Source organism: Microcebus murinus, chromosome 3, assembly GCF_040939455.1.
Source record: "Microcebus murinus isolate Inina chromosome 3, M.murinus_Inina_mat1.0, whole genome shotgun sequence".
NCBI lineage: Eukaryota > Metazoa > Chordata > Mammalia > Primates > Cheirogaleidae > Microcebus > Microcebus murinus.
Genome location: NC_134106.1, coordinates 77,550,682 through 77,563,252, shown reverse-complemented (window position 1 = coordinate 77,563,252; position 12,571 = coordinate 77,550,682). Strand labels below are relative to the sequence as shown.

Here is a 12,571-nt window from a genome sequence, read left to right as displayed (position 1 = left end):
GGATCAGGCTTCCAATAACATTTGTCACTTGATTGATGTATAATTATGGATGATCTTAAAAGATCAATCATGTTTTCAGGGTGGCAAAGAATGAGGCCCAAATTCCAGTGTGGAAAGAAAAGTATCAAGTGAAAAGGGAGCCAAGTTTGTTGGTAAATATGATGCTATACGTATTCCCTAAGCATCACAGCATGACAGAAGAAATTATCCTAGAAGTATGCTGGTGGTAAAGGATCCCAGTCCTTCAGAAGTTCTCAACATGTGGGTCCCCAACCATTGGCATCAGCATCTTCTCAGTACTTGCTAGAAATGCAAATTCCCAGACCCCACCCCATATGCACTGAATCAGAAACACTGAAAGTGGAGTCAAGTGATCTGTGATTTAACAAGCCCTAGAGGGGATTCTGATGAACATACTGACTTAAATAATCTATATACAATAACTAAGCTGATTTAGATAATTTATATACAAAAATTAAGAGCTGAGCAGTGATTAGGACTAGTACCATCCTACACAAGAATTTCTCTTCAGGCCATTAAACATCTACCTTCATATCCATGGGTTCTACATCTGTGGATTCAACCAATCTTGGATCAAAAATATCTGGAAAAAAGTTGCATTTGTACTAGTACAGAATTTTTTTCTCTTGTTATTATTCCACAAACAATACAGCATAACTGTTTACATAGCTTTTACATTGTTTTCAGTATTATAAGTAATCTAGACATAATTTAAAGTATACAGGAGGATGTACATAAGTTATATGAAAAAACTATGTCATTTTATATAGCACATGTTATATATATATTAAACATCCCATTTATAAGGGACTTGAACATCAATGGACTTTTGTATCCATGGGTCCCGGAACCAATTCCCCATGGATACTGAGGGATAACTATATGGTTTCATCAGAGAATATATGCAGCATTGAAATCCAACTGCCCTGTAGTCATAGTAGCTGTAAAAACCAGCAGTCTAGCAGCCACTGAAGGAGTAAAAAGGAGAACCCTATCCCCAGAGTCTTGTCACTATTTTACTTAATCTAGTACCTTCCTGGAAAAGCTCCAATCTCAGGGTTTGTCATTCATTGACATGATTAAGTTTGCTGTGTGCAAATGGCCCTATTCACAGTGCATTTGTTGACAATAATCAGCAACAATTGTTTAACATTACAGCTGCCTGAGGTGTTGACACAATTGGAGCTAACAAGAGGATGACTGAAAAACTTGAAAGGAAAAAATTAGGAATGAGAAATCCATAGGGGTTTTCTAAAATGGTTTAACATAAGCTGGTGCAGTGGTGCACACCTGTAGTCCCAGCTACTTGGGAGACTGGCAGGAGAATTGCTTGAGCCCAGGAGTTTGAAGCTGTAGAGTGTTGTGATTGCACCTGTGATTAGCCTCTGCACTCCAGCCTGGACAACATAACAAGACCCCATCTCAAAACTAAAAAAAAAAAAAAAAAAAAAAAAAAAATGATTTAACATATTTCTAGAAATCTAAAAGGACATGCTCATGTACACAACTCTGCACAACCTTTATCCAAATGACAAAGAATACAGACTTTACAAAATTAGTCCAAGAGAGGCACTAAAAGCAAAACAATAAACAGTAACAACAACAAACCCTGGGGAGGAGGGAAATATGATTTTTAGAGTTGCCATATTAAATTATTTAAAATGTCCAGATTTTGACAAAAATTTTCAAGACACATAAAGAAGCAGGAAAGGACGCAGGTTAAAAGGCAGTCAATTGACCATCCTCGAAAATACACACATGTTGGCCGTACTAGACAGAGACTTTAATCCAACCATTATAAATATGTTCAAAGAACTAATGGAGGCCAGGCACAGTGGCTCACGTCTGTAATCCTAGCACTCTGGGAAGCCGAGGTGGGTGGATTGCTCGAGGTCAGGAGTTCGAAACTAGCCTGAGCAAGAGCAAGACCCTGTCTCTACTATAAATAGAAAGAAATTAATTGGCCAACTAATATATATAGAAAAAATTAGCCGGGCATGGTGGCGCATGCCTGTAGTCCCAGCTACTTGGGAGGCTGAGGCAGAAGGATTGCTTGAGCTCAGGAGTTTGAGGTTGTTGTGAGCTAGGCTGACGCCATGGCACTCACTCTAGCCTGGGCAACAAAGTGAGACTCTGTCTCAAAAAAATAAAATAAAATAATGGAAACCATGTCTCAAAATTTAAAGGAAAGTATGAGAACAATATCTTACCAAAACAAGAATATAGATTACGATATGAGAATTTTATTTAAAAAAGAAACTCTGTCATTCAAAGTTATAACTGAAATGAAAACTCTATTAGAGGGGTACAATAGCAGGATTGAGCTGGCAGAAGAAAGAATTAGCAAACTTGAGGATAGGTCAATTGATGTTGCATAGTCTGAGGAACATACAGAAAAAAACAATGAAAACAAATGAACAGAACCTAAGAGTTCTGTGGACACCATCAAGTACACTAAGATACACATAATGAGAGTCCCAGAAGGAGACAGGAGAGATAAAGTTGCAGAAAGAATATTTCAACAAATAATCACTAAAAACTTCCCAAACTTAGCTTAAAAAATTAATCTATGCATCTAAAAATTTCAACAAACTCCAAGTAGAATGGACTGAATAAAAGAGCCACATCTAGATGCATCATAATCAAATTATCAAAAGCCAAATATGGAGAGAATCATGAAAGCAGCAAGAAAGAATCAATTCATCAAGTACAAGGGATCCTCAATAAAATTAACAGCTGTTTTCTCACCAGTAACCATGGAGACTAGAAGGCAGTGAGATGACATATTCAACGTAATGAAAGGAAAAGGCCAGAAACCTAGAATTCTATATTAAGCAAAACTCTCCTTGAAAAATGGAGGAGAAATTAAGACATCCCCAGATAAACAAAAATGGAAAGAATTCACTGCTAGCTGTTCTACCCTCTAAGAAATACAAAAGAGAGTCCTTTAGGCTGACATGAAATGACACTAGAGAGTAACTCAAATTCACACAAAGAAAAAAAAGCAAAGAGAAAAACCACAAATATCTTCCTCAATCTATTTGCATCCACAATAGAGCCCCAAAATACACATAGCAAAAACTGACAGAATTGAAGTGAGAAGTGATGATGTAATAGTAATAATTGAAGATTTCAGTATGCCACTTTAAATAATGAATAAAACAATGAAGTAGAAGACCAATAAGGAAATAGAAAACTTGGACAATACTATAAGCCAACTAGACTTAACATATCTGTAGAATATTCCACCCAACAATAGCAGGACACACTGTAGTGTTCAATTGCACATGAAACATCCTCCAGGAGAGATTATATGGTAGGACATAAAAAAGCCTAAATAAATAAAAAAGGATTGAAGTTACACAAAGTATGTTCTCTGAGCAGATGGAATTAAAATAGGAATAAACAACAGAAGGAAATTTAGGAAATTTACAAGTAAATGGAAATTAAACAACACAGTCTTCTATAACCAAAGGTCAAAGAAGAACTAAGAGGGAAATCAGAAAATATTTTGAGAAAAATTAAAATGAAAACTCAACATACCAAAACTTTTGGGATCCAGCTAAAGCAATGCTCAGAAGGAAATTTATAGTTGGAAAAAACTATATTTAAAAATAACAAAGATCTAAAAAAATCAGCAATCTAAACTTACTTCTAAGAAATAGAAAAATAAGAAATTAAACTCAAAGCAAGCAGAAGAAAGGAAATAATAAAGATTTGAATGAAAATAAATGAAATACAGAATAGAAAAATAACAGAGAAAATCAACAAAATCAAGACTTGGTTCTTTGAAAATATTAATAATTTTGACAAATCTTTAGCTAGACTGACCAAGAAAAAAGGAGAGAGAAGATACTGAAATTAGAATTGAGAAAGAAGACATCACTCTCCTTATATAAATAACAAGAAGTGTAAAGAAAAACTCTAAACAACCCATATGTCAACAAATTATATAACTTAGAGGAAGTGAAGAAATTCCCAGAAAGAAACAAATTAACAAAACCAACTCAAGAAGAAACAGAAGATATGAATAGACTTATAACAAGAAAAAATACTTGAATTAGTAATTTTAAAACATCCCATAAAGAAAAACTCAGACCCAGACATCCTTACTGGTGAATTTTAACAAATACTTAAGAATCCTTAGGCTGGGCACGGTGGCTCATGCCTGTAATCCTAGCACTCTGGGTGGCCGAGGTGGATGGATTGTTTGAGCTCAGGAGTTTGAGACCAGCCTGAGCAACAGTGAGACCCTGTCTCTACTAAAATAATAAAGAAATTAGCTGGATGACTACAAATTCATAGAAAAAATTAGCTGGGCATGGTGGCGCATATCTGTAGTCCCAGTTGCTCCAGAGGCTGAGGCAGAAGGATCTCTTGAGCCCAGGAGTTTGAGGGTGCTATGAGCTGGGCTGACACCACAGCACTCTAGCCTGGGCAAGAGAGTAAGACTTTGTCTCAAAAAAAAAAAAGAAGCTTTGCGCAGTGGCAGTATCGTAGCCAATGAGGTTTATCCGAGGCGCGATTATTGCTAATTGAAAACTTTTCCCAATACCCCGCCATGACGACTTGAAATATAGTCGGCATTGGCAATTTTTGACAGTCTCTACGGAGACTGAACTAAAAAAAAAATAAATAATAAAAAAAAAAGAATCCTTTATAAACTGTTATAAAAATTAGAAGAGAAAAGAACACTTCCAAACTCACTTATGAGACATTTACGATCCTCATACCAAAACAATAGACATCATCATAAAAGAAAACTATAGACCAGGAGTCCTCAAACTTTTTAAACAGGGGGCCAGTTCACTGTCCCTCAGACCGTTGGAGAGTGCACACTGTGGGCCCAGGACGAGTCGGCTGCTAAGCAGGACAGGCAGCAGCTGCAAAAACACCTGGCGGGCCGGATAAATGTGCTAGGCGGCCCATATGTGGCCCGTGGGCCGTAGTTTGAGGACGCCTGCTATAGACTAATAGCCCTTATTAACATAGATATAAAAATCCTCCAAAAAACAGTACCAAATTGACCCTGGTAACACAAGAAAAGGATTATACAGCATGACCAAAAGGGATTATCACAGGCATACAGGCTAGTTTAATATCTGAAAATCAATTAATGTAATACATCATATTAATAAAATAAAAAACAAAAAACTACATAATTATATGCAGAAATTCACCATGCATCCATGGGTCAACAAACTTAGAATAGAAGAGAGCTTCCTCAAACTGAAAAAGAATAATCCACTAAAAAAACACTGACAAAAACCCACAGTTAATATTATACTCACTGATGAAAGACTGATGGCTTTACCTCTAAGACCAGAAACAACATAAGAATATTCCCTCTTGCCACTTCCATGCAACATTGTATTGGAAGTTCTAGCAAAGGCTAGTAGGCAAAGAAAAAATAAATAAATAAATAAAAGCATCCATAATGAAAAGATAAAAGTAAACCATCTCTATTTGCAGATTACATGATCCTGTGTATAGACTCATGTATATAAGATACTTGTACATAAATACATTCTATATACATGATCTTGTATAAGGAAAATCCTAAGAGATTTACCAAAAAAAAAAACCTATTAGAACTAATAAACCAATTCAGTTGGGATACCAATATTTCTATAAAGTAGCAGTGACCAATTTGTACATGGAATTAAGAAAAAACTCCATTAATAATAGTTTCAAAAAGAATAAAATACTTAGGAATATATTTAAGGAAAAAGCCCAAAACTTGTGCACTGAAAATACAAAATATTATTAATTAAAAGAAATTAAAGGAGACCCAAATAAATAGAAAGACATCTTGTGTTAATGAATCAAAAGATTGTATATTTTTTTTTGTTTTTGTTTTTTTTTTTTTTTTTTTTTGAGACAGAGTCTCGCTTTGTTGCCCAGGCTAGAGTGAGTGCCATGGCGTCAGCCTAGCTCATAGCAACCTCAAACTCCTGGCTCAAGCAATCCTCCTGCCTCAGCCTCCCGAGTAGCTGGGACTACAGGCATTCGCCACCATGCCCGGCTAATTTTTTGTATATATATTAGTTGGCCAATTAATTTCTTTCTATTTTATAGTAGAGACGGGGTCTCCCTCTTGCTCAGGCTGGTTTCGAACTCCTGACCTCGAGCAATCCGCCCGCCTCGGCCTCCCAGAGAGCTAGGATTACAGGCGTGAGCCACCGCGCCCGGCCAGATTGTATATTTTTAAGATGGCAATATTCTCCTGCTTGATCTAAAATTTGAAGCAATCCCTATTTAAATCCCAGTTGCCATCTTTGCAGAAATTAGGAAGCTGATCTAAAATTTATATAGAAATTGTCTTTTATATATTGCTAGATTTGATCTGTTAGTATTATGTTGATGATTTTTACATCTATGTGCATAAGAGATATTGGCATAAAGATTGATTTTCTTATTGTGTCCTTGTTTGGATATGGTATCAGGGTAATGCAGGCCTCATAGAATGAGCTGAGAAGTGTTTTCTCCTCTTCTATTTTTCAAAGAATTTATAGAAGAGTATATTAGTTCATCTTTAAAAGTTGGTAGAATTCACCAGTGAAGTCATCTATACTTTGGCTTTTCTTTCTGAGTAGTGTTTAAATTCCATTTCAATGTTTTTACTTATGATAGATGTATTCAGATTTTCCATTTATTTTAGAGTCAGTTTTGTATCATTCTAGGAACAAGTTCATTTCATTTAGGCCATCTGATTTGTTGTGATCATTTCAAAGAAGCAACTTTTAGTTTCATTTTCAATGATAATTTTCTATTGTTATTCTGTAATCTATTTTATTAATTTCCGCTCTAATACTCATTATTTCCTTCCTTCTGCTTGCTTTAGGTTTTTGCTTTTTTATTCAGTTTGGAAAGTGGAAGTTTAGACTGTTGATTTGAAATGTTTTTCCTTCTTCTTCTCTTAATACAGACATTTATAAGTATAAGCTTCCCTCTAAGCACTGCATTAGCTGACTCATGTTTTTACAAGGGCTGTCCAGAAAGTACCCAGCCATTGTTGATATAATGAGAATGGTTTGCATGACATCATGAGGCCTGGCAGCCAAGGAGAGTGAACTGTAATGCACATGCTTGAACAATGACAACTTCACTGTACTAGTCAGTGGGGCGCTAGATCCCACTGAGTGAGCATGTCTACAGTGTGACCATCGCATTAAACATGATTGAGCAAGCAGAGCAATGAATTTGCATCAAATTTTGCATTAAGCTTGGACGTTCCTCTGTGGAAACTATTCGGATGACTCAGAAGGCTTTTGGGGACGATGTAATGAATGCAGCGCAAATAAAAGTGTGGCACAAATGCTACAAAGATGGTCGAGAATCTGTTGAAAGTGATCCATGTTCTGGAACAAGCAGAACACCTGCAACAAGCAGAATACCTGAAAATGGTGAACATGGATGGGTTAGGTTAAGAGCCAGTGGGAGAACTGTGTGAGGTCCCAAGGTGCCTACTTCAAAGGGGAATGAAGTGTCATTGTCCTATAGACAATGTTTCTTATACCTTGTATCCTCTGCAATAAATGTCTCTATTTTTCATGTTACATGGCTGGATACTTTCTGGACAGACATTTCCATTCATCTCAAATATTTTATAATTTCACTTGTGATTTTTTTCAGTGATCCATTGGTTATTTAAGAATTTGTTTTAAAATTTTTATATATTTGTGAATGTCTCAATTTCTTTCTATTATGAAATACTATCTGGTGTTTTTAATGCTTTCAGCATAAAAATTGCTTTGGTATTTCTTGTCGAAAAGGTCTGCTAGTAATGAATTTTCTCAGTTTTTTGTTTCTCTCAGAATGTTTTTATTTCATCTTTAGTTTTAAAAGACAGTTTGTTGGATATAACATTCTTGGTTGACAATTTTTTGTTTTTGTTTTTTGGAGCACTTTGAATATGCTATCCCACTGCTTCCTGTCTTCTATTATTTATGATAAGTCAGCTATTAATTTTGTTAGGGATTCTTTGTATGTGACAAGTCATTTTCTCTTGCTGCTTTTGATATTTTCCCTTTGTCTTTTGTTTTTAGCATATTTACCAAGATGTTTTGTGTATGGATCTCTTTGCTTTAACCCTACTTGGGGTTGGTTGATAGTTTTGGATGCGTGAATTTTTCTGCTTCTTTCTTTTCTCCTCTCTTTCTGCTTCTCCTAGTAAGTGTATGTTGGTATGCTTGATAGTGTCCCATATTTCTCAGAGGTTCTATTTATTTTCCTTCATCCTTTATTATCTCTGTTTTTTGGATTTCATACTCTCTATTGATCTACCTTCATGTTTGCTGATCTTTTCTTCTGCCAGTTTACATCTACAGTTGAGCCCTTCTAATGAATTTTTCACATCAGTTGCTATACTTTTCAATGTCAGAATTTTTATTTTTTCTTTTTTATAATGTCTCTGTATTGTTATTGTCTGTTTGATGAAACATTGTCATAATTTTTTTAACTTTTTTAAGGCTGTTTTCCTTTGTGCTTTGAACATATTTATAATGAGAGATTTAAAGTATTTGATAAATTCAACCTGGGCCCACTCTTAAGTGGTTTCCATTGCTTGTAAACCCCCCTGTCCCACCACCCTATGTATGGGTCACACTTTCTCTTTCTTTGGATATAGGAACTGAAAAGAACAATTGCTCAGGATCCAAAACATTCTATAGTATCCTTTTACTTCTTCCAAAACCTGAGGCTTGGGGAAATTTTGGTTTTATTTCAAGTCCTCTTTCACCAGGATTCTGTGAAGAAAATGGATTTTGACCATAATCCTCTCTTTCAATATCGGCCACCTTCTTTGATTGCTTTCCTTTTTGCTAGTAAATTAGATGAGTCTGGACTGCCTCACCTTGGAACTCATCAGGTTGACAGTTGAGACTCATGCTGCTCTAGAAGCATCCTAGGTGTGGGCTTCCTCCAATCCCTCTTTCTTTGCTTATTCTTATAACATTGCTTCTGAAATATGATTACTGCACGGCACACAGACAATATATACTTGTCTAGCACACTGGGGTATAGGTAAGAAGCCACTTGTAGCTAGAGATAACCTGCTTGGGGATTCCGGCCTCCCCAGACCCTGTCTGGGAAGTGTCTCCAGTACAGCAGCTGAGAGCATCTGCTCTGGGCCACGATAAAGTTTTAGGAGCAGAGGAAAAGGACAGAGAGATTACTCATCCTGCTTTTAATGTATGCCTTGTGCCATAAATACAGAATATGTAAGCTAAGCCTAGAAGCGCTCAGATTCAGTCCCCACCCTTCAGAGGCTAACACATGAAAACTACATCACCTAGGCTTCTTTGCCAACTTCTGGGTTCTGGTTTGGCCAATGGGATGCATTATTGGGAGACTATAGAGCAGGAGGAAGGGAAAAGGCAGCTATCTCCCTCTGGCCTCTCCCTTGGAGTCATCTCTGCATCATTGGCAGTGGATTCATCTCCTTGGGCAGTCCAGCTATCTCTGTGCCGTCCTTGTTATGATTCTAGCTCCTGCCAGAGAGCTCTGACCCCTGGGTTTTGGTAATTCCACCACCTCCTTGCATCCCTTGAGCTTTTGGGCACCCTGTATTTTCTCATCTATGGGTTGCCCTTATGATTGCCCATGTGGATTTTTAGCAACTCTATCCAGTGACTAGTTCTCCATTAAATTCTCTCTATTGAGTATCTGATGTGGGTTGTTTTCCTGGCTGTACTCTGATTGAGACAGCATGTTGACACCTTACACTTGGCCTTACAAATATCCCCAGCTGGTAAAAAAAGGATATGCATTGGATTGACCTTATTCTCTGTGCATAGATCTTCCTCATAATCCTGTGGCAGCAGTAAGCATCTGGTGAAGAATTTGGGAGCCTGGGTTCTGGCCAAGCATTATCTACCTATGGCTAATAATGGAAGAACAGAGATTTGGAACAGCCACTTCCCATATCTGCCTGCCAAACCCCTACGCATCCTTTAAGATCCAAATATCTTAATTCTTGGTCACTGTCCTTTTTTCCTCCCACTTCCCCTAGGCTGAATCAGTTTCTCCTTCATCTATATCTCCAAAACAGTTTATATAAGTATACTATAGCACTTTTTACATTATAGTCATGTGTGGACTGATTTCCCCTGTTAGTTTGCTCAGGGCAAGGACCTGGCCTCTGTCAACTCTAGACTTCCAATGCCTTTCTAAGAGCACAACACCTGGCGCATAGCAGGCAATGACAAAGTTTTATTGAATTCACTGGTTCTCTAACCTGGCTCTGCATATTAGGATCACCTAGAGAGGCTTTTTTTGTTTTTTGTCTTTTAGAGGTAGGCTCTTGCTCTGTTACCCAGGCTGGAGTGCAGTGGTGCAATCATAGCTCACTGTAGCTTCAAACTCTTGGGCACAAGTGATTCACCTGCCTCAACCTCCCCAAATGCTGGGATTACAGGCATGAGCCACCATGCCCAGCCCACACATAGAGAATTTTAAAAATTTTTGGTTGCCCAGGCTTCATCCCAGACTAATTAAACCAGCATCTGAAGGGGTGGGGGGAAACTAAGCACTAGGATTACGGGTGATGATGATGTGTATCCAGGGTTGTGAACCACTGGTTTAACTGATGGCTTCCCTTTATCACACTTGTTCTTCATGGTGTGTCCTGGCATAAAACCCAAATTCAATGCAATTTAACTCAATTTAGCAAATGTTTTTGAGTGCCCACTCTGTGCCAGCCATTGTGTAGACAGGATCTTCCTACTTAAAGCATGTTCTGAGGACCAGCGGCTTTAGCATCACCAGGGAACTTAGGCGGATGGAATGTTGGGCTGCACCGCAACCTGCTGAGTCAGATTCTGCATTTAACATGATCCCCAGGTGATTTGCGGACACATTAAGGTCTAAGAAACAGTGCTGTAAATATCACACAAATGCCAAATTTCTTGCTCACTGTGAATGTTATTTCTTTTCTTATTTACTCTGTTTTGCTTTCCTTTAAAAGGGTATCATATCACATTCTCTTCTCCAGCTAAAATGGACAGTCTAGTCCAAAGCAGGTTGAGACTAGGGAGGGATGAGATGAGATTGTGAGGAGAGAATTCCCTGGGTGTGGTGGGAAGAAGAAAGGTGTGGTTGGCTCTTGGGGAGATAGAAGCATTTCTTGGCACATGCGGGATCAGCAGTATGGGAGGTCTTTGGGATTTGCTTTTGGAGAGGATGACCCCCATTTCTGATATAGCCAATTCCTTGGGAATGATCCAAGTGTTGTAAGGGAATGCTGGGGTCTGTGTGCTGGAGGGATGGAGCAGATCTCATTGTCAGAGAGCATACTGGCATTGGTGCCTTTCAAGGTAGGGTGAATAAAGCAGTTTTGTTCACCTCATGCATTTGGGATTGATGAATAGTGGGGCATTTTCAAGGGCTGACCCATTGGGAGTCACAGGTTACCCACAAATGTAACATTTTAAAAAATCCATTAACTTTACAAATAAATAAAGCCTAATTCTTCTTGCAGTGCTTTCAGACTCTGTTAACTGCCATCCGTAGCAAGATATGCTGTTACACCTCAATCAAACGTGCGTGTATATGTGCATAACAACGCGATTTTCATGGGGCAATACTTCTAAGAACGGTGCCAATGCAGTCTGTTATTTTCTAGCATATTCCCTTACAACTTGTTATTAGGTTGATTTCATGACTCAATAATGGATTGCAACCCACAATTTAAAAAAAAAAATGTTTTCCACAGACTCGTGGTAAATTTGCAAGGAAAGTAGTTGGACGCATTCTGATTGAACTTGTCCATCTCGCCCAACTCCTTTTGGCCTAGTTTAGCATAGAGGTTAAATACGTGGCTTCTGAAATCCCTGCCTGAGATTTCAAAGCTGTATGTTCTGGACAAGTGGCTTCATCTTGTTAAGCCTCGTTCCCCATCTGAAAAAATCCATCCCTCCTCCCTACATCTCTCCCCTGCCTGAGCTCACCCTTGGCTGTCCCACAGGTATGATAACTGACAGGCCTCTGGATCCAAGGCATCATGTGCAGCGGTGGGCAGAGTGCACCACTGGAGCCTGAGGACAAAGATAGCACCGTCAGGGGCATTGCGGCTGAGGAGGCAGGTTTGGAAATGACGTATATAAAAATTTAACCCTGACCTGCTGGCTTGGCAAAGAACATACTTCCTTCCATACTCAAAGACAGATTTTTTTTTTACAGTTTATCAAGGTACAATTGATACACAAAAACTGCAAATATTTAATGTATGCAATTTGATGGGTTTGGACATATGCATATACCTGTGATATTGTCACCACAATCAAGATAATAAACATAACCATCACCTCCAAAAGTTTCCTGGTATCCCTTGGCTTTTTTACACGAAATTTTTATAATATCTGCCAAAAAGAAATCAAAGGCAGATATTATAAAAATTTATAAACAAATACCAAATGTCATTGGCTTTACAAAGTGAAGGTTTGTTTCTTACTCATATCACAGTCCAGTGGGCTGCAGCAGTGGCTCAGAGATCTAGGCTCTTTCACACAAGGCCTGCACAGTCGCTGAAAATGAGGAGAAGAGCATGAGA

General features: G+C 38.0%; 1 non-coding gene across 1 annotated transcript; it reads left to right on the top strand.

The window, feature by feature from the left end:
• The first annotated feature begins 4,495 nt into the window (after window positions 1-4,495).
• Window positions 4,496-4,636, top strand: LOC142870240 (U4 spliceosomal RNA). The gene has a single exon (XR_012918678.1). It is a non-coding gene; the product is annotated as a U4 spliceosomal RNA (small nuclear RNA).
• The last annotated feature ends 7,935 nt before the right edge of the window (window positions 4,637-12,571 follow it).